We start from the raw sequence: 20,853 nt of genomic DNA, 5'->3' as shown, positions 1-20,853 counted from the left end.
AACTGTTGCTGTGACTGAACTGACATGGATTTGCCTCAATTAGTGCCTCTCTGGAAGGAGGTCCCAAGTGGGGTACCAAAAACAACATTTACATTTTGTTTGGTGCCATGTGGTTATTAATGGATTAGAAACATTCATGCCATGCTGCTGCTGCTACTGATTATCATTAGTAGTGCAGGATATACAAGGCTGAAAGAGGAGAGGGAAACCAAGAATGAGAATCTTAAAAAAATTATAACAGGTGACAGCAATAAGCTGACTCTAACACAACGAAATTAAGAGTAAAATTATAATTGTGCTTTTATCTGAAAAGTTATCTGTGTGAGTACAGAGGTGGAAAGAGAGATGTGGCTTAGTAGCAACTCATGCAAAAAATCACCTGTCTCATCAATTTCAAGGCTTCATTACCATCTTTACAATGATAGTCGCCAAACACTGGTCTCCAGCCCAGATCTCTACATAGCTCCAGTGCTGTATGTCCAATAGCTCAACAAATTTCTCTTGGAGTTGGAGGTCTGAAAGGCTCCTCACACTTAGCATGTCCAAGATGGAACTCTTAAACCATCCCCTTCAAGCCAGGTCCTCTTCCAGTACCCCCCAATCAGCAAATATTACTACTCTCTCTTCTGTTAGTCAATTGAGGCATCATCATTGATACCTCTTTCTCCCTCCTCCCCATCTCTAACTCCTCTCCAGACTTTGTTCATTTTAACTCCTAGAATCTCGGAATTTGTCACTCATTCATCTCCACTACTACCTTATTAGTCTATAGGGCCATCATTTCTCACCCATACTATTACTATGGTCCATCTTGTCTCAGTGTTTCTACTCTGGGCCCCTTCACCCCATTTAACACAACAGCCTGAGTAAATATTTTCATAACACAAATATGATTGGGTCATATACACATCTACCCCCAGATTAAGTTCTTCTAATGTCTTTTTATTCCTCTCACATACAGATAAAAACCATGCCCCTGCATACCTGCCCAGCTTAGTCTTAGAAATATCCTCCTTGCTCTCTGTACCCCAGGCATATGAGTTTTCTTTCAGTTCTTTGAACACACTGTGAAGTCTCCTGCTATAAAGCCTTTGCATAGGTTGTTCCTTCTGTCTGAAATGTTGTTTTCTCATCCTCATCTGGTTAATATCTACTCATCCTTCAGGTCTCCATTCAAGGGGTGTTTCCATAGGGAAGCCCTCCCTAACTCTCTGGGCTGAGATTCCTTTGTTACACATTACATAGTCCTACAGTCCTGCCCTCTGGAGCTCTTATCTCAATTTATAATTCATTCATTTGTTTACATAACACATATTTGTTGAATATTTATTGTGTGCCAGGTTCTGTTCTAAGTGCTGAGGATATAGTGGTGAATAAAACAGTTCCTTCCTAAGGATCGTCATCTAGTGATGGAGGAGATATCAACAAGTAAAATATAAAGGATGTCCATTGGTATTAAGCGTTATGGAGAAAAGTACATCAGAGAGAGAAGATAGGAAGTGCATGTGTGTGCACAAGTGCACGCTATTTTAAATAGTCAAGGAGGAACCAATGAGGCAATATTTGAACTAGAAGGTGAAGCTTGCATATATCTGAAGGCAGACTATGCCAGGTAGAGGGAAGAGTAAGGGCAAAAGCCCTGAGATAGAAGCGTGTTCCGTATGTTTAAAGAGCAACCATAAGGCTGGCATGTTTGGAAGAGAGTAAATGGAATGCAAATAGCAGGATATGAAGACAGAGAGGGGTCAGGTGAAGTAGGACCTGAAAGGTCAATGTAAGATCTTTGGCTTTCAGTCTGAGTGGGTGGAGAATAATTACGCAATTTAAGCAAAGGACGTGATCTGACATACACTTCCAAAGGATTGCACTGGCTACTGTTTGGGCCATAAACACTCTGTGTGGATGGGGGTTGGGGAGTAGAGCAGAGATGTCAGTTTTAAACTTGTCTGTGCTCATCCAGACAAGATATGATGGTGGTTTGGTCAAGGTAATAACAGTAGAATTGAGGAAAGTGGTCAGATTCTGGATACGTTTGAAGGAAAGCCAACAGAATATGTCGACAGATTGAAGATGAGTTACAGAAGAAAGAAAAAAATCAAGGATTACATTCAGGTTAATGGCATAAGTAACCAGAAGAATGGAGTCACCATTTACTGAGATGGGCAAGTCTATGAGAGAAGCAGATTTGAGAGGAAAGGTTAAGGGTCAGTCTGGACACGTCAACTTTAAGATGCCTAGTACATATCCAAGTGGAGTTAGAGAGTAGGTGGTTGGATTTATGAATCTACAGTTTGGGGGAGAAGTCTGGGTGGGGTGACCAGCTATCCTGGTTTGCCTGGGACTGAGGAGGTCCTGGGACGTGGGACATTTGGTACTAAAACCAAGAAAGTCTTGGGAAAACTGGGATGGGTTTGTTACCCTAGGTCTGGACTATAGATATAAATGTGTGAGTCTTTGGCATGTAAACGTCACTTAAAGTAAAAAAATTAGATGATATCATCCAGAGAGCAAGTGAACTAGAGAAGAAATGTCCAAGGTGACCCGAGCATTTAGAGTGAGGAAGTTGAGAAAAGATCAGCAAGAGACAGTAAGAAGGAGGGTCCAGTGAAGTAGAAGGAAAACCAGGGATGTATAAGGTTCTGGAAGTCAAGTGATAGAAATGTTTCAAGAAAGTAGTGGTCAGCCTGTGCCAAATATCGAGGACAAGCAAATCAAAATGAGGACTGTGACTGACCACTGGATTGAGCACTGCCACAGTTATTGGTGATCTTGAAAAGGGCAGTTGCCATGGAGCGGTGGGGGCCACAACTTTGATTGGACTAGGTCCAGGGAAGAGAGCAGGGTGGGGTGAAGGTGTTGGAAGAAGTTTAAAGGTGAGAAGAAAGAGGGGCAGGTGAGCTAAAGGCTCCTGTAAGGAAGGTAATAGGTTGTATAGTCTGATGACACGAGTTTCAAAGCAGGAGCCTGGGAGAGGCGGGGAGGGAGGAGGGCTTAGGAATGAGAGAAAGAAAAAGATATAGAAGAGGAACAAGGAGGACACATTTCCCCTCTCCAGGCCCAGGGAGATAGAAGAGCCACCACGAGAGACAACTGCAGGGAAAGCAGATTCCTCAGGGGAGCGGGAGATTTGGGGTGGAGCACAAAGGTGATAGGAACATTCATGGAAATTTTGAGGACACTGGGGATTTTATTTTTATTTATGTATTTATTGGGGGGATTTTAATTGATATTGGACTGGGTATTCTTCAGGGGAGAGGAGAAGAGTTTGAGGAGTAGGAGTTAGGGTGGGACTGAAGTCAGAGCCTTAAGGAGTTAGGGGGTTTGGGTTTGTGGGATCTCCTGAGAGACCGGGACCTTTTGTGCTAACTGCAGGAAACTGGGATAAAGTGTAGATAGTGGTAGAGGGATTATAAGCCTCTCTTGGGAGGGAGCTGTGGAGCACCCTCTTCTTCCGTGCCCCTGGAGGGATTGAAGACAAGGGAAGGCAGTCTTACGGGGAGAGTGAGTGGTCCTGGGCCACCTCCTCCCTCACGTGTGATGGATGATACTTTCATGAGTGTGATTATTGGCTCAGTGCCTGTCTCCCCCACTGGATGCTAATCTACATGAAGGCAGGGGACTGTGTTTGCTTTTACTCTCTTTTACATCCTCCAGTTCCCTTTGTATAGAGTGCTTGGTAGATGATAGAAGTTCCATAAATGTATGTTTCATGAATAAATAAATAATAAAAGAATTGAGGCTTTTAATGGACAGAAAAGTCATTATGAGCAGTGCAATGAGGCTGCCAGCAAAAGGAGATGATGTTCAAAGTGGAGAGGGTGATCATTTCCCTTGACTTCTTGTTGGACATTATGACCTGTTTCACTCATTTCTGTCTGTCACGCTAAAAGAAGTGTGTAGTTAACTGCTTAAAAAAGTTGGAGCGGTATCTTATGCAGTTTTGGCTGCCAGAAAAAGAGAGAACGGTGTGATCTCAGACTACCCCCAGGTACTGAGGGAGGTATTGTAAATATATTTGTAGAAATAATGTAATAGAAATTTCATGGAAAGAGGAATAGCCCTGTAAGTGGTCCACATGGAGGTGAAACACTCTTGGGGACGGGGTTATTTTGTGGCTTCCTCAGTGTGAAATATTGAGCCCATCATAATGGTGACTCAGCTCCTTGTTGACTGCTTGTACTGCTCTTGTCACTACCGATCAACTGTGTTACCTCTAACCCTAACTTTTTTTCTACTTCATACATGCCCAGAGTTTCTGCTTATTCATTGTTTCTGCTTTGTTACCCAGTAATACCCTGAGCATCGTACGCTGATCTTCCTTATCTTCCCCCATCATACCCGTCCAGATATTCTGTAACCACTGTGTACACTTCTCTAAATATTTGAAGTTCCCCAATTGATTTTCAGTCTCTGTGACTTTAAGGAGATGCTTCTCAATAGTTTTCTGCCTTCTCAGAGCTGTTACAGGAGGACACAATTTCTGATCTGGTAGCAATCGACCCATCTTCCCCCTTTCTAAAACCCTCTGAAAGAGCAGTTAGACATGGAGCACCTTTTCTCATATGAGTCTCTCCTGGCCTATTAGCCTTCATTTAAATCTGTCAAGGTGTCCACTAGGATCTCAGTCTTTCGTCTTAGGAAATCTTTCTCATTCTCCAGGTTAATCAGCCTATCTTCCTCAAATTGTTTTCCTTCCAGTTTTATTGAGATGTAACTGACATACAGTACTGTATTTTTAAGGTGTACAGCATAATGATTTGGCTTATATACATCATGAAATGATTATCACAGTCAGCTTAGTGGATACTCATCATATCAAATAACTACAAAAGAAAAGAAAAGGAAAAAATATTTCTCCTTGTGATGAGAACTCAGGATTTACACTCTTAACTTTCATGTATAACATACAGTGTCTTCCTCAATTTTGTTTCCCGTCTTCCTCTGTTCCTGTTTTGATAATAAAATGAAAGCATGTTTTTTAAACTACTTTAGTTCCTACTTGATTTCCTAAGCAAATCTGACTTCTAGAGGCAGAGAATGTCATGTACAATTTTTTGGTTGCCTTCTTAACTTTATGATTTGTCTTGATTTTCTTCAGATATTTCTCTACTTCAGTTGAAGATTCGTATGTATATCTAAGGACTTATTGGACAGCATCAACTTAGTGTCCTGTGAGAAGTTCACAGTAGCTTATTTCCCTTAGCATAATGTCCTCAATATTCATCCACATTGCCACATATAGCAGAATTTCTTTCTTTTTAAAGGCTGGATAAAATTCCATTGTATGTATATGCCACATTTAAAAAAATCTATTCATCTGTGGATAGACATTTAGGGTGTTTCCACATCTTGGCTATCGTGAATAGTGCTGCAGTGAACATGGGAGTGCTAATATCTCTTTGAGATTCTAATTTCACAAACTGCATGATTCCACTTAGGAAAGATCTAAAATAGTAAAATTCATAGACTGAAAGAGTGAAATGGTGGTTGCCAGGGGCTAGAGAGAGGAAAAGATGGGGAATTACTCTTCGACAAGCATAAAGTTTCAGTTAAGCAAGATGATTTAAGTTCCAGAGATCTGCTGTACAGCATTGTTCATATAGTGTCAACGATACTGTATTTTACACTGAAAAAAATTGTTAAGAGATGGATCTCATTCTAAATGTTCTTAACACAATAAAAATATAAATACATAAATAAAAAATTTTAAAATAAATTCAAACAAATCTTCCCCTTAATGTCCTTCCATGTTTCTACTTCAGCTAATTTTACCACCACCTACCCAGGAGCCAAAGCCCCCAGTCTGGTGTTCATCTTCCATTACTTCTCCCTTGCCCTCATCTACACATTTAATTAGTTGGCTAATCTTAAATACTTCTCAAATATGCCTCCTCTCCTCCATCCCCATTGCCAGTCCTCTAGTTCTGGTTCCCATCATAACTCACATGAACCAACACAGTGACTTCCTCACTGGAAATCCTATCTTGACTCTCCACCCCATCCAATCCTGTCTCCACCTCCACCCTGCTGAGGATGACCTTTCTAGAGTTTAAATCTAGTTATTCACTCCCTGGATTAATACCTTTCAATGGGTATCTATGACCTTCTGGATAGAGTTAAAATGTTTCTATCATGGCATATAAAACCCTTCATAATTTAGCCTCTGCCCCCTCTTCTGGCCTCATTTCCCCAATCCTACTCCATTCTATTGTACCCTTATTCCATCAATAACAAACTTGTAGCAGATACTCAAATTTGGCAGGTCCTTTCACACTTCTCTGTGTTTATTGTGTTGTTACATTTGCCATTATGCCCTTTTCTCTGGCAAAGTTCTGTTCTTCCATCTTGACTCAACTCAAAATACTCTTTCATGAATGTTTTCTTGATCTGCCTTGAATGATTTCTTGATGAGCCCCTTTAATACCTTGCTTACCTCTTTCATTACATTTGTTACACTGCAGTACAATGACTAGTTTTCCTGTCTGTCTCTGTACTAGGCTGAGAGTACCCGAGGGCAAGATCCATGTCTTATTATCTTTGTGTCTCATGTACCTAGCAGAGCACCTGACCCATTGGAGGTACTCAGTGAATAGCTGAAAAGTGAATGAGATTCATCTGTATTTCCTAATTTCTTCTTATCAGAATTTCTTAAGCAGAAAAAGGGAGAGGGAGTTATAGAGAGATTCATTTTTGTCCTCCCCTAGCCTGTGATAGAAATGTTTAGAAAACTGTAGACTAGGAAATGTGAAGAGAGTTGATATGTGGTATGACTTTGGCAAATAAAATACTTGTGAGGCTCAAGATTAAGAGCATGGGGAGAGCTTAGTCTGCCTTTGTTTTTGCCTGGTTGTTTCAACAGGAAGTGTGTATGTTACCAAATGCCCCAAACAGAGAAGTCAGCTAGTTTCAGGGAAGGAAAGAAGCAGCAATGAAACATGGTTCAAATCCTCATGTACCCCCGGCCTCGGGCTCGTTCTCTGCTGTCCTCATCAGAGGGCTGGAGTGTACCCAGTCACATGAATTTGATGGAACTAGTTCCATGGCTACTTTAAGCAAATCTTTATGCTTTCTTCCTTAAAGGTCATGCAGTTAAAGAAAAGTGCTTACTCTTCCTGTCTTACTATTTACATTGGAATGAACTCAAAATAATTTTCAGACCATAGCTGTTAATAATTACAGAGAAAACATTTTATGGCTGCCCACACAGAGCATTTTTATGTTTGAGACCATGACGTGTTGGTTAACAACTTCTTTCTGTACTTCACCCATTTTCATTTTCTTACCTTCAGTTGCATTTATTTCTGTTGTAGACACCACACCTGTCCTACTAACCCATCACATGTCCCTTTCTTTTTAGCTAAAAGCTCCACCAAGTCAATTCAGACTCTGATCTTTGTTCTCTGAGCTGTTGACTAGTCTGTCATCAGCTGTCCAGGACTTAGTAGATCGGTCTGAAACTTAGAAGATAAAGAATAGTCTATAAAATAGTCTATCATCCACTTCCATATTCCCTGGGGGGTCTTGAGAATAAATTGTCTGGGTATATGTCATTAAATGGACTCATCTTGTACCTGTGGTGGTCTGCCCTGTATTTTTGTCAGAAGGAATAAAGAAAACAAATATTCAGGTGCCTCCTTTGTGTGAGGCAATATATTAAGCATGTCCATATATACTAACTTATTCAAGGAATCAGTAAGGCATCATTTTCAGATTTTACAGATACAGAAAAGAGTTGACTCTACTCACACAGCTAATAAATTGCAGAACAGGGATATGAACCTAGCCTGGCTTCTGTCAAAACCCATGCCTCTTGCGATATACGTAGCAAGCTGTGAGTTCATGGTGATTTGCACCAGGAAGAAAGAAAGTGACTAGCACATCCCAGCCTTGTCCCTGTCTTAATTCTCAACCTTCAGTTTGTTGCTCATCATCAGAAAATGTCATCTCTACTGACACTTTGGCATTTGAAATCCTGTCCTCTGCCACCTCTTTGATTTTTTGGTTGCTTCAAACTTCTCTTTAACTCCTGGAAGAAAGGAATGTTCAATAGTGTCATTGTATCAGATAATAGAACTTAGATTTGCTGTAGGCTCTGCTGCTTCTTGAAAGCATGAACTTGGATAAGTTATTCTTCTCCTTGGGACTCAGTTTCCGTATATGTATAATAAGTAGATTGGATGAGTCTAAGACTTCTTCCTGCTCAGATAATTTTTAACCCTAATTGAGAGTTCATGAAATTTTCATATTAAGATGTAGGTACTATTTAAGCTCTCTTTTAAGGAAATTAAAAATAAAAACTCTCATTGAGGAAATTGAAGCTCTGGGAGTCTAAGGAAATAGTCCAAAGTCACAGGACTAATAGGTGGTTGATCTTAAATTTGAATCCAGATAGTTACTAAAGTCAAATCTTCTTAACATGGCACACAAATTCTTCATGAGCTTGGCCTGTCTATCTCTCCAGACTTAACTCTCACACTCCTGTTTACATTCTAGTAGCTGATGTGTTTGCAGATGCTCTGAGCAAATCATGGACAGGGTGTACACAGAATTTAAATTGTGTTCCACCTCTCTGGGCCTTTGCTTATGTTCATACATTCCCTCCGTGGTGTATCTTTACTTACCACTCGGCTAATTCCTATTTGCTTCTCCACAGCTTAGTTCACGTATCTTCCCTTCCAGAAAGTTTCTCAGATTTTCTGGTTGGGCTATATGCCCCTCTTCTTTGCTCTCATGGCACATCACGCATACTTTCATCTTCAAACTTACTGCATTTTAAAAAATTTATGTGTTTTATTCTGTCTCCTCCATTAAATCATAAGCTCTTGGCAAGAATGCACCTTGTCCTATTCATCTCTGTGTCCCAGGATCTATCATGTGCTCAATTAATATTATTTGAACTCAACTGAATTGAGTGACACCAATCACAGGGCTTTGCCCTTGAATTTCTGAGTTATTTTCTGAATATGATTATATTCACACCCTCATTTCACAAATGGAGAAATGCAGGCTACATAACCAAGAATAGAACCTCAAAATTTTGCCCATGATCAGGCTTCTGGAAAGGGTTATTGTTGCACATTTTCCTAATGCCTTCACTTCCCTTTCACAGCTCAGTTCTCTCCAATCTACCATGCCACTCAAACTGTCCTGGCTAAGATCTCAATGGTGGCCCCATTGCAAAATCCTCCTCTTACTTGACTTCCCTGTGTGATCACTTTCTCTGTTTGAAATTCTCTCTTTTCTTGGCTTCTGTAACACACAACTTAGTGTAACACACAATCTAGTGTTCTTTCTACCCCATCTGGCCAACCCTTTTCATCCACCTTTGGTAGAGCCTCCTCCTCTACTTAGCAATTAGAGTTCTTCAAAGATCAGTCTTGGACCCTGTTTCTTTCTTACCCCACATTCTTTCCCATGAAATCTCATTCACTTCCACAGCTTATAAAAAATACTGTGTATTCACCATGACTCAGAGATTGCTTTCTCCATCACAGATCTCCCTTCCGAGCTACAAAACTGTATGTACAACATTTACTTGCTATCTCCTCTTGGTTACCTCTCATGGATTTTATCCCTCAAACCTACTTATCCCTCAAACCTAATCTTTATTTAATATTCTCAGTCTTCCCATCCCCCATCCTTCCAGTTGCTCATGACAGAAACGCTGATGTTACCGTTGACTATTATCTACTTGATAAGCATCTTGCACCTTGCAGATGAATCTTGGATCTGGTCACATCTCCATGTGTCCACTGCTACTCCTGTGGCTCAACTGCCATCACCTTTTGCCTAAACTACAGCAGTAGCCTCCCAACTGGACCTTTACTCTCACCCACTCCTGCCGTAATCGTGTTTTGCTCATCTCTTCTAATCCTTTCTACTTTTAGGCTCCTAGAGTATTCTTTTCAAAATGAAAATTTAATCATGGTATATTCCTGCTTTAAATTTCACGATATTTACCATTTATCTTAGGATAAAACAGAAAATCCTTAACACGGTATGGTATATAAGGCTCTGTACAATCTGGCTCTCACCTTTCCATTTCTCCAAAAAGTCCCATTTTAGCCCTAATCACAATCATAACTATATCATTATTTTTGTGCTCATTTTTCATTTTTATTTTTTAACTATTTCCCCCCACCCTAGAATGTAAATTCTATGAGCTCACTGTCCAAGTCTGTACTGTTGATCATTGAATCACAGAAACCTAGAACAATTCCTGGTGTGCCTATGACAGACAAAAAATATTTGCTGGATAAATGAAGAAATCAAACAACTAATGAAAACTTTTTTTTTTTTTTTGGTACTCGGGCCTCTCACTGTGTGGCCTCTCCCGTTGCAGAGCACAGGCTCCGGACCCGCAGACTCAGCGACCATGGCTCATGGGCCTGGCCTCTCCGCGGCATGTGGGATCTTCCTGGACCGGGGCACGAACCTGTATCCCCTGCATTGGCAGGCGGACTCTCAACCACTGCTCCACCAGGGAACCCCTGAAAACTTTTTTGTGCACTAAAAATACGTCATCCTTTAGCACCCCCCGCACTGCCCCAGGAAATTCTCCCAATTCAAGCATACTTAAGAATTCTTATTTTTAAGAATTAGATATCATATCCCAAGATATTCCATTTTCTTTCCATCATTTGTTTATTCATATGTAAAATTCAACTATATGCCAAACACAGAGGTAATAGAGTAGAAGGACAGCAAGGTACAGTGAGGAGAAAAGACACATAAGGTTATGTGAAACTACTTTTTAATGTGTAGAATAAATATTTACTCATTTGAGTATCAGTTTGCTGGGATATTTCTCTGAGATTTGAAAGATGACTGCTGTGGCCACTGCTGTGAAGAGGGTGGATGTACCCAACTTCTTCTGCTTTGTGTTCCATGATGTTTGGGCTATGATGTTTTTTTTAGTCTGCATGTGACGTAAGTGGCATTGATGACTCTGCTGAATGTTAGTCCATTTTTATTGTGATGACTCAAAGAAGCTAGTCCAACCCTTTCGGGAAACTGTTTTCATGTTTGTCATTGTCTTCAGCTTTTTCTTTCTTTTTTTTTTTTTATGGTGTAAGCCCTAGTCTTATATTGCAAGGACTCTGAACTGTATTTTTGTTTCCTCATGCCTGAGGCAATGTAGGCTTATGGAACTCAGCTCAAGAATGGAGTGAAAGATAGGCAATATAAATAGTGGACTAAATTCTATATTGGTCATTATTTAGCCAATCATCATTGAGCTTTCTTCATTATGGGTAATCCTAAGCAGGAGATTGCATGAATACCTCATAGCATTATGATTCAGCATTTTCAGTGAATGTATACTGTTGAGCTACTGAAAGTGAGTGAATGACCAAGGTGGTGATAATGGGTAGGATAAAATCAAGGCATACATATTTAACTAAAAATCTTTATGTCAGAAATGTTAGAACTGTCAGGAATTCACAGGATTTTGTTACTATGTGTAGGCTGTAGTTTTCTTCTCCCCAGAGAGATATCCAGTACAGGGGTACTCAAATTAACACTGGGGAGCTAGCAAATGACAGATGTGAAAAAATATCTAGGGCCACGTGTTTACCCATAAGTTCACTTATTTTAATTACTAAATCTTTTGCACCCAGGAAATCAGCACAGTTTGCTCTTGTATATATGAAAATTTATAATTTTAGCACAGCATTAATATTTTATTGTACTGAGACTATCTAGTGAGAAGAAGTTGACTCTCCTGAGCTTCCATAAACATTGTGGCTTTTTGTTGGTTGAACAAAATATGTAGCATTAAAGTACTGCAAATTCCTAGACTGAAATCTAAGGCAAAGGTCAAATCCCTTCCTCTTTTTTTCTTGGCAGACTCTGTGTGTGTTTTCATTACACCACAATGCTGATCCTGCCCAGGACTCTCATTTAAATGCTTCTTTATTAAAATCTTTACTTAAATCTGATTTAACCCATTAGACGGTTTTCTGGGAGGAAAATTAAGACACCGTAACATTATAACATTTTTTTTTTTTTTTTTTTTTTTTTTTGTGGTACGCGGGCCTCTCACTGCTGTGGCCTCTCCCGTTGCGGAGCACAGGCTCCAGACGCGCAGGCCCAGCGGCCATGGCTCACGGGCCCAGCCACTCCGCGGCATGTGGGATCTTCCCGGACCGGGGCACGAACCCGTGTCCCCTGCATCGGCAGGTGGCCTCCCAACCACTGCGCCACCAGGGAAGCCCCATTATAACATATTTTAAACATTTTTCAGAATCGCTATTTAGTATTGCTTAAACCAGAAAAAACCATGATAACTAAAATATTCAGTGACTGAGATAGTCTACATTTTAATTATATCTTCTAGATAAACTTAAAAGTATTACAGTTCTTTGAGCTGAAGCCTGCATTATTGAAATCTTTGTAAAATAAAAATTTCCCTTTTTCTATATTGGGTGGGTAGTTTAGGGTAGACACAGTGGAATCTTTATTTCATAGCTGAGCTCCTGAAGTCCTAACACTTCTGACCCATGTTCTATGGCTGTGTGCATGTGTGTAAATGGATACCTCAGGTGACGCACATCCCCACACTTTCTGCCTCGTTCAGGCTGACTTCAGAACTCCAGGTGCGCAAAACCACACTTCATGGAAGGAAAAACTATATTTGTTTTTTTTTTTTTCATTTCCCAGTGTCTATTTTGGCAACTTATCCACAGCGGGGGAAAGCACTGCTCCCAAGTTTGGCCCAGGAGTAACTGCCACACATCTTCTCTCTCCCTTCCTTCTGGGACGCTTGTGCCAAAACAACTCAAGATAAAAGGCATTTTCAGTATTTAGTGTATTTTTTACTTTTGGGGAAGGAATGGAAATTTAGAAGAGAGAAACCACTAAAGGAGACCATAACTGCTGAAGGTGCTGAGTGTGGTCAAAGGCAGCAAAAAAGGTTCTGAGGAGCAGGAGAAGGGTGTGTGACTGAAATGAAAGGGCAAAGCTGGGAGGACACGGCAGAGAGAGTTCCAAGTAGAAACTGAGTTCTCTCAGACTGAGAACCTTCTCCAAGGTTGAGGAAAAAGAAGAGAGCTGGTCCAGGGAAGAGAAAGGGAATAACTGGAAAGCTTTACCTGATACTCTGAGTCCTCCTTGGGAAGACATTCCCTGTGAGGAGATGGTCATCAGAAAGGAGGAATATGGCCGAGGAGAGAGCAAGGAACAGCTGAAACCCAAAGGCTGAGTGTTGATGGAGAAGGAAGGTTAAAAGACAAAGAGGAGGATATTGATGGCCTTGCAGTGGGTAGCAGGATGCTATGACTTAGTAATAATAGCTCATAAACAGGAGGGGCACCACATTCCATATTTAAGAAGAAGAATATAAAGTTCCCAATACAGAGTATGTACAAAAATAAATATTCAGAATGAAGAAAAAAAGTCACAACAGATGATAACAACTTACTTTTGCTATTTGACAAAAACATACAACCATGGGAACCTACTGTCAGGGCTCCACTTAAGACTGGGAAAAAACCTTTGCAAGAGAAGTGATTAAAGCTTAAAGCTTCATTAGATTCATGGTAAATCCACCTCTGGTCATAAAGAATATAAATGCCTCTAGAGCGAATATCTGGCCAGCCCAGCATCAGACAGCATCTCAAAGGAGCTTTTGTGGAAGATGTTGGATACCTTTGTAATACTGGCCTCAAAATGTTCTCAGAACAGCTCTCACTTCTGATTTTTTATAAGACTTGAATAAAAACATGTGTATGAAAGTACTTTAAAAACTGATAAAGTTCCCTCCCAAATGTTAAGTAATTTTTCTTACTTTCTGAAAAACCCATTTTATCTCATTTATCAAGTTTATCTAAGCCGTCAAAGAACCTATTTATCTTTAACCTGTATAAGCTCCTTAGAATTTTGTTTTATACTTACTATGCAGTATTATCTTTGATTTTTCCTAGAACGTTGTTCTTTCAGCTTCTATGTTCCATATTTGAGAAAATAGTATTATTTTAGTCATGATTTAAAAATGATTCACCGTCAGCTTTCATTTTTCTAGACTGAGGGTCTAATCTTTGCTTTCACCTTCTTTTGGTAACTTCTTAATTCCCTTGAAAATGTACAGTTCTCATCTTTGCACTTTTCCAAGATTGATTCTTGTGTTTCTTAAGGTACCTGTCCAGAACTGAAGCCAGTGTTGAATGGAAGAAAGTGTTACAGTTTTAGAAATTGTGTGTGTGTGTGTGTGTGTGTGTGTGTGTGTGTCCAATCCCTTTGCTATATATGCCTAGCATTGGTTAGCTGTTGGTGAAAATAGGCAGATTTTTTTTCAGTTGGGTATGTCCTTTAGACTCCATTTAATAGTAGTTAGTTGGGATCATAGGAGAAATTTTATCAGGATAATCCAGGATGCAGAGGAAGTTTGGAATAGTGGGCAAAGGCATTCAAGGTACTAGGGAAAACTGATTCATAAAGCAGACAGAAATTGATAAAAAGAAGTGGTACTACACTCTGAAAGAAGCATTTGAGAGCTCATAGCTGGGCAATTCAGGTCACAAAACAGGGAGCACTGGTTAATTGGCAAGATAAGATGTTATAGTCCTAGAGAAAAAGCAGGAAGTTATGACACCAGGTTGATATACTAGAGGTGGAGCTGTACCTTGTAACTAGGTCCAAAATTTTTTCATTCGATGAATAGCCAGTGTGAGATGGAGTAGCATGTGAGGACAATCAACTAGAAGGAACTTGTGAGGTACAGTTTAGAGGAGTAGCTCCCAACCCTGTCTACATATTACAGTCACCTGCAGAGTTTAAAAACATGTCAATGCCCTGGTCCCACAGGCCAATTGAATAAGAATCTGGGAGTGGATCTAGGCATTGGCAGACTTTGAAAAGTTATCAGGTGATTCTTGCAAGCATTCAGAATTGAAAACTATGGACTGGAGCAGTGGTTCTAAACTGGAGAAGTTTTTATAATTCTGCTGGTCCAGGTGATCTCACTCTTTCCCAATTAAATTGGAACATTTGGGGGTGAGATCTAGGCATCATCAATTTTTAAAATTCCCTAGGTGTTTCCAAAGTTTAGGAATCATTGGAATAGAGAGATTGTGTCCTGTGATCTACCATGCGTCACTAATATAGTGAAAGGATGTTTTGTGATAGCCCTTGTGTATTAAAATCATATTTTCAGCCTTGAAGTTTAAGGCACAGAAAGGAATCCAGATACTGATATTTGTATTGGTTCTGATGCTTCAGGGCATCCGTCTAATTTAACAAAATTAGAATAAAACGATATTGAAAACTGGAAGAGACGTTACAGAAGAAGTAACCCAGCTCCCTCCTTTTACACGTGAGAAATAAGAGGCCCAGAAGGGATAGAAGAACTGCTTGTGATCACTTGGTTAGTTAATGACAGAGTGGGGTCCTCTGACTCAAATCTTTTTTCAATCTTCTTCCACAATGCTGGCTATATTAAAACTCTTAGTTATGAAATGACAAACACTAGAGTGATATGAGTTAATTTATAATATCTACAAAGTACTTGGACAGGAGCAATGTGAAGTTGTCCACAAAATGCTAGAACACTAGAAGCTACTCTTGAAGCCTGAAAAAATTCATTTAAAAACAAGTAAATTAAATCATTAAAAAAACCCCTAATACCCAACATGGCATTTGTAAACTTGCTGGCCATGAGAATCCTTCATGCCAAAGAGATAGCCCCTGGGCAGCCACTCTGTTTTATTTAGGAAGACTACAGTTGCAGGGGTGCTTTAGGCCTGGGAAAATACTTGGGTGTCCTGAGGTCACATGCTAAACTGTAAAAGAAAGTTTTACAATCAGTACCTAGACCTTCAATCATGTGGCTCTCATGTGTTTTCATATCCTCTGAGTTGGCGAGTCTAATTCCTGAATTAACCCAACATTGAAGAAATCAGAACAAAAGCAGGTCTCCTGGGTGACAAAATTAACTGCATATGATTATATTCTGTTTGTTAAATGTGCGCACTTCCTTGTGTGTCATAGGAAGCCTCATGACTTGAAGGAGGGATAGTGAATTGATTAGGTCACAGGACCAGGGTTCAGAAAGGTCTCCATGGGCTGAAATGAATGACCAAAATCTAAGCAGATGCAATTCAGTGGGGAGAAAAGAACACAAGTCCCTTCTTGGACCCGGTGCACAGTACAGAGAGGAAGAGCGCTCTCCCCTGTACAGCATTTGAAGGGTTACTATTGAAGAGGGTTTCTAAGCTTAAGGCCCACGGACCATTATATGCCTTAGGAGGTCTGCTTGTCAGCTTTTGTTCATGGCTACAGACTACATTTTTTCTGGGGGTAGGGCCTGTAATGTTTATTAAATTCTCAAAATAAAAACAAACAAACAGATTAGATCTAATAGTTATAACTGGAAAAAATAAAAGGAAGCTACAGACAGATTTTTTTTTTCTCAACGTGAGGAAGACTTTTCTCAGTGAAAGCCAACCAGGATGGAATGTGCTACCATGGGAAGTTTCAAATTTCCGGACCACTTGGCCAGGGTATCATAGAGGAGATTTAAGCAACAGATGGGTGGTTAAAATGTGTTTCGAGGCCCTGAACCACAGAGACTGTGGCAGGAATTGTAAGTTGGGTGCCTCCTCTCAGCAGATCCTGGGTCACAGATTGTTAGACCAAAAGGTACCCTCGTGGTTTTGTTTTGCCTTTGAGTCTAGATGGAGGATTTACTCTACGGTGAGTTCATTCATGGTGTCTGATAGACAACATACCCACAAACTGTTATTTGGGGAAGTAGGTAGAGACATAAAGGGGGAAAAGTACAGTAGTTAAGAGCATGGACTATGAAGTTCCCTCCTGCCTCCATATTTACCAGCTGTGTGTGATACTGGAGCAGTGATGCAGCTACTCTGTGTTTGTTTCCTCACACATAAAATGGTAAATGCCAGTAGTACCTACATTATAGGTTGGAGAATCAAAGAAACACAAAAAGTCATGGAAAGAATTATAAACCATGATAATAGAAAGTTGGCTATGTTGTCATTTCTAGTTACTGGTTGAAAATATTTGAATTCTATTACAAACTCATTTTTCCGCAGTGTGATATAAGGAAGATTCCTTACCTCTCTGACTTCATGTGTCCCAATTATAAGATGGTGACCATATTTACATTTAGACAAAGATAGTATCCCATTTAATACTGCCCTTAAGAACTAAGCAAGTCAAAGGACCCTGAAAGATCTTTCTTAGGAAGCAGAGTTCAACAATAATTTTACAAATTTAGGTTTGTATTAGTGCATTAATTCTTAATTTTGAGGCAATACTCTAGATTAGGTTTTTAAATCAGCAGCAAGGTGTACTGATCTGCCCTACCATCAAGCTTTGTTGGAGCCTCACCTATGTTTTGAGTCTGCTGTCTCTAGAACTCTACCCAAAACTTTTAATTTTTTTATTTTTATATTTCCTCTAACTCATTGTTTAAGGGAGACTTTTAAAAACTTTGGTGGGAAAGAGGCCTTTTTGGATGTTAACTGTTTTTATTACTTCTGTGCTGGCAGCCTCACTGATGTTGGGCCTTACTTGTTATTTAGATGTTAGGGGTGTCGCCATTTTTATCTCTAAGGAAGATGTTCTTCTTTTCTTCTTTAAAAAAAAAAAAAATTATTTATTTATTTATTTATTTTTGGCTGCATTGGGTCTTCGTTGCTGCACACAGGCTTTCTCTAGTTGTGGCGAGCGGGGGCTACTCGTCATTGTGGTTCGCGGGCTTCTCATTGTGATGACCAAGGAAGTCCCCCAAAATTTTTAATACAAAATATCTGAGAGGGTTTTTTTTTTTTTGTATCTATAGGTTTCAAGAGCTTCACAGTAATTCTTGATTTGGCCCCCAGCCAGAGCTGGGCTTCCCAGAGCTAGAGAGGAACTCTGCCTCCCAAGCACTCAGATCCTTGGATGCCTCATAACAGATGACAGACTCCTCTGCTGGGATGTTTTTGTAACAGGGAGCACCCTGCCAATTGGCTAGGGAGGTTCACCATGCTTTGCAGTCTATTTATAACTGGGTTTTTTTTGTCTTAAAAAGAGACCTTTGTGGGCTTCCCTGGTGGCGCAGTGGTTAAGAATCCACCTGCCAATGCAGGGCACATGGGTTCGAGCCCTGGTCTGGGAAGATCCCACATGATGAGGAGCAGCTAAGCCCATGCACCACAACTACTGAGCCCCTGTGCCACAGCTACTGAAGCCCGCGTGCCTAGAGCCCGTGCTCCGCAACAAGAGAAGCCACCGCAGTGAGAAGCCCGCCCACAGCAACAAAGAGTAGCCCCGGCTCGTCGCAACTAGAGAAAGCCCGTGCACAGCAACAAAGACCCAACACAGCCAAAATAAATAAATAAATAAATAAATATTTTTTAAAAAGAGGCCTTTGTGTATATGTATTTAATGTGTAAGAATGCATAATCTTTTTTTAATACTGAATTTATTTCACATGTATATTTTTGTCTCCCCACCATTTCTATTTGTCTGATCACCACTACTACTATGTCCTATCATAACATTCCATACATACTTAAAACCAAGCAAAGGGTGGAGTTCCGTCTTTTAAAAACTAAACAGACATTTTGGACAACACATTCTTGGCAATGGAACCTGGACAACATTTATCAGACACCATAGGAGAAGTTCTCACTCTGCATTATAAAAAGGACAGCCAGATATCAACTGTTACAGAAATGAAATAAGACGGAAAATTTTAACAAACTGTTTAAACTATTTTCTTAAAGAGACTTACTCCACTGCCAGAGATCTTGAGTAGCCTCCTGGTCAGTCATCTGGAAACAATTCTTCACATAATTGATGAATTTGGCTTCCGCTTGGGGAAGGGAACCACCTTTTTCTATACTTGCTTGCATTTTTGCTCTAATGTCTTCTACAGAGCTAGGTCCTTTTGGTGTTTTAGGAGTTTTTTCCCGTTTTTTTAAGGATTCTTGACCTTTTGATCTTGGTGTTGACGGTTTTGAGTCTTTTCCCTTCTGGTTTGATTTTTGTGCATTTTTGGCTGGAGTATCTCATACAGACGTCTTTACTGGAGCTTTTTCTTCAGCTTCCTCATCATTAAAGTCATCATCATCATCGTCATCTTCATCATCATCTTCATCTTCATCAGCAGCAAGTTTTACTTTTTTCTGTGGAAACTTGCTACCACTTCCAGGGGCAGAACGCTTTCTAGGTATACTTAGGAGTTTCACATCCTCCTCCTCTTCATCTTCTGACTCTGCATCTTCCTCCACAGCTACTAAGTGCTGTCTACTAATATGCACAGGCCCTGAACCACACTTCAACCATAAGACCACAGGTGGTGTTATTTCAAAGCCCCCAAGGGAAACCGCTGGCTGCACAGACATTTTCAAAGTTGCCAGTGTTACTTTAATTGGGCTGCCTTCATAATTCATCTCCTCTGCTTCGACAATGTGCAATTCATCCTTTGCGCCAGCCCCTAAACTGACCTTGAAGATAACTGGTACTCATTTTCATCATTATCCACCTTACAGTGATAATCTTTGTCGGCCTTTAGTTCACAACTGAAAAGATAGTGCTGGGTCCTCAGGGGGCTCATGTCCATGTCCATCAAATCTTCCATGGGTTGGTGGCACACACTTAGGGGGGAGAGAAGGTGCATGGAGATAAAAGACCACTGTTCCAGGGAACAGTCGAGCAGGACAGAATCACACCAGGGAAAAGCAGAATGCATAGTCTTTAATTAATAACTGATGGAGCCTCATATGAAGGGTAATAGGTTTTTGCTTTTAAATCTAGCTTCAGACGCTAAATTAACAGTGTGGGCTAACATGCATCAGGATAGCCTCACTGGTTTTGACTCTACTACTTTGAGGTTTGTGATAATTGGCTGGACCAGTGTGTGCATTTGCTAAGTCAGTCATCTTCTATATAACGTAAAATAATAGGATACTGAAACATTTAAGAGGCTTAAAAGAACTGCTTTTAAGTACCTTATAAACAACTACTAAAAAACTCATTATAATTTACTCTTATCTATTCAGCACATCTTTTCTTGAGAGGAATCAGAGACTTAAGAAGTTGACAAGGCTAATCTTCAAATCTGAGTTCTTGGCATTCTTTGAAAAGAATGGTTTTATCAGGTACTTATCTTCGGCCCAGGCTTCTGTTTTCCACCCAGTCCCCCATCTGCCATGTCCTGCTTGGCTGCTGTTTTAATTTGTTATTCATGTAAAGTATTTGAGAGCTAGTCTATGCTGATTTGCAGATGTCCGACTTTCCTCAGGCTGTTTGTCTTCTTCTGTAATGTCTGGGAAATCTGCTTTCTATTTGTTGTGTTGGGTTAAAAGTGAAACAGTCGGGAAGGAGACAGCCTCTCATACGACTTTCCTTCATGACTAGGAAACACTTCTGGGACAGCCCTCCTCAGTCACTCCAATCTGGAGCCATACAAGCAAGAACCTAGGGTCCTGAACCCCATCTCCTTCTGCCTCAACCCACAAGCTCGCTGAGCCTTGGCTTCCGCTGGTGCATAAACAACATTCCTCCTCAGAACGACTCCATGGTTTACAGTTTTGCTCTTTGAACATTTCCTGTCCCAAAGTGAAAGACCTGGTTAGAGACCATTTCTAGAACATCTTGCATTCAAGAACAAAAGAACTGTGACTTCAGTCAAACTCTTAGATACAAACTTTTTTAAGGTTGAAGCAATTTGAATTTAGGACTAAAGTCTAATCTTCCGATCACTATAAAGTCAGGGAGAATGAGCCCCTCCTCTTCTCCTATGCACTTGAAAGTCTAGCAATATAGTCTCTCTAACATACCCTCATAGCTGTCAGCAGATCACGTTCCCAGGCCTTTGCCTGCACTGGCAGGCCTCCCTCGCAC

General features: G+C 40.3%; 1 pseudogene; it reads right to left on the bottom strand.

Annotated features, from left to right (window-relative positions):
- Positions 1 to 18,447: 18,447 nt before the first annotated feature.
- Positions 18,448 to 19,588, bottom strand: LOC102987517 (nucleophosmin-like; annotated as a pseudogene).
- Positions 19,589 to 20,853: the final 1,265 nt, after the last annotated feature.

The sequence above is a fragment of the Physeter macrocephalus genome, chromosome 2 (assembly GCF_002837175.3).
Source record: "Physeter macrocephalus isolate SW-GA chromosome 2, ASM283717v5, whole genome shotgun sequence".
Taxonomy (NCBI): domain Eukaryota; kingdom Metazoa; phylum Chordata; class Mammalia; order Artiodactyla; family Physeteridae; genus Physeter; species Physeter macrocephalus.
The sequence above is the reverse complement of the archived record's forward strand: the minus strand, read 5'-3'. Positions and strand labels throughout refer to the sequence as shown.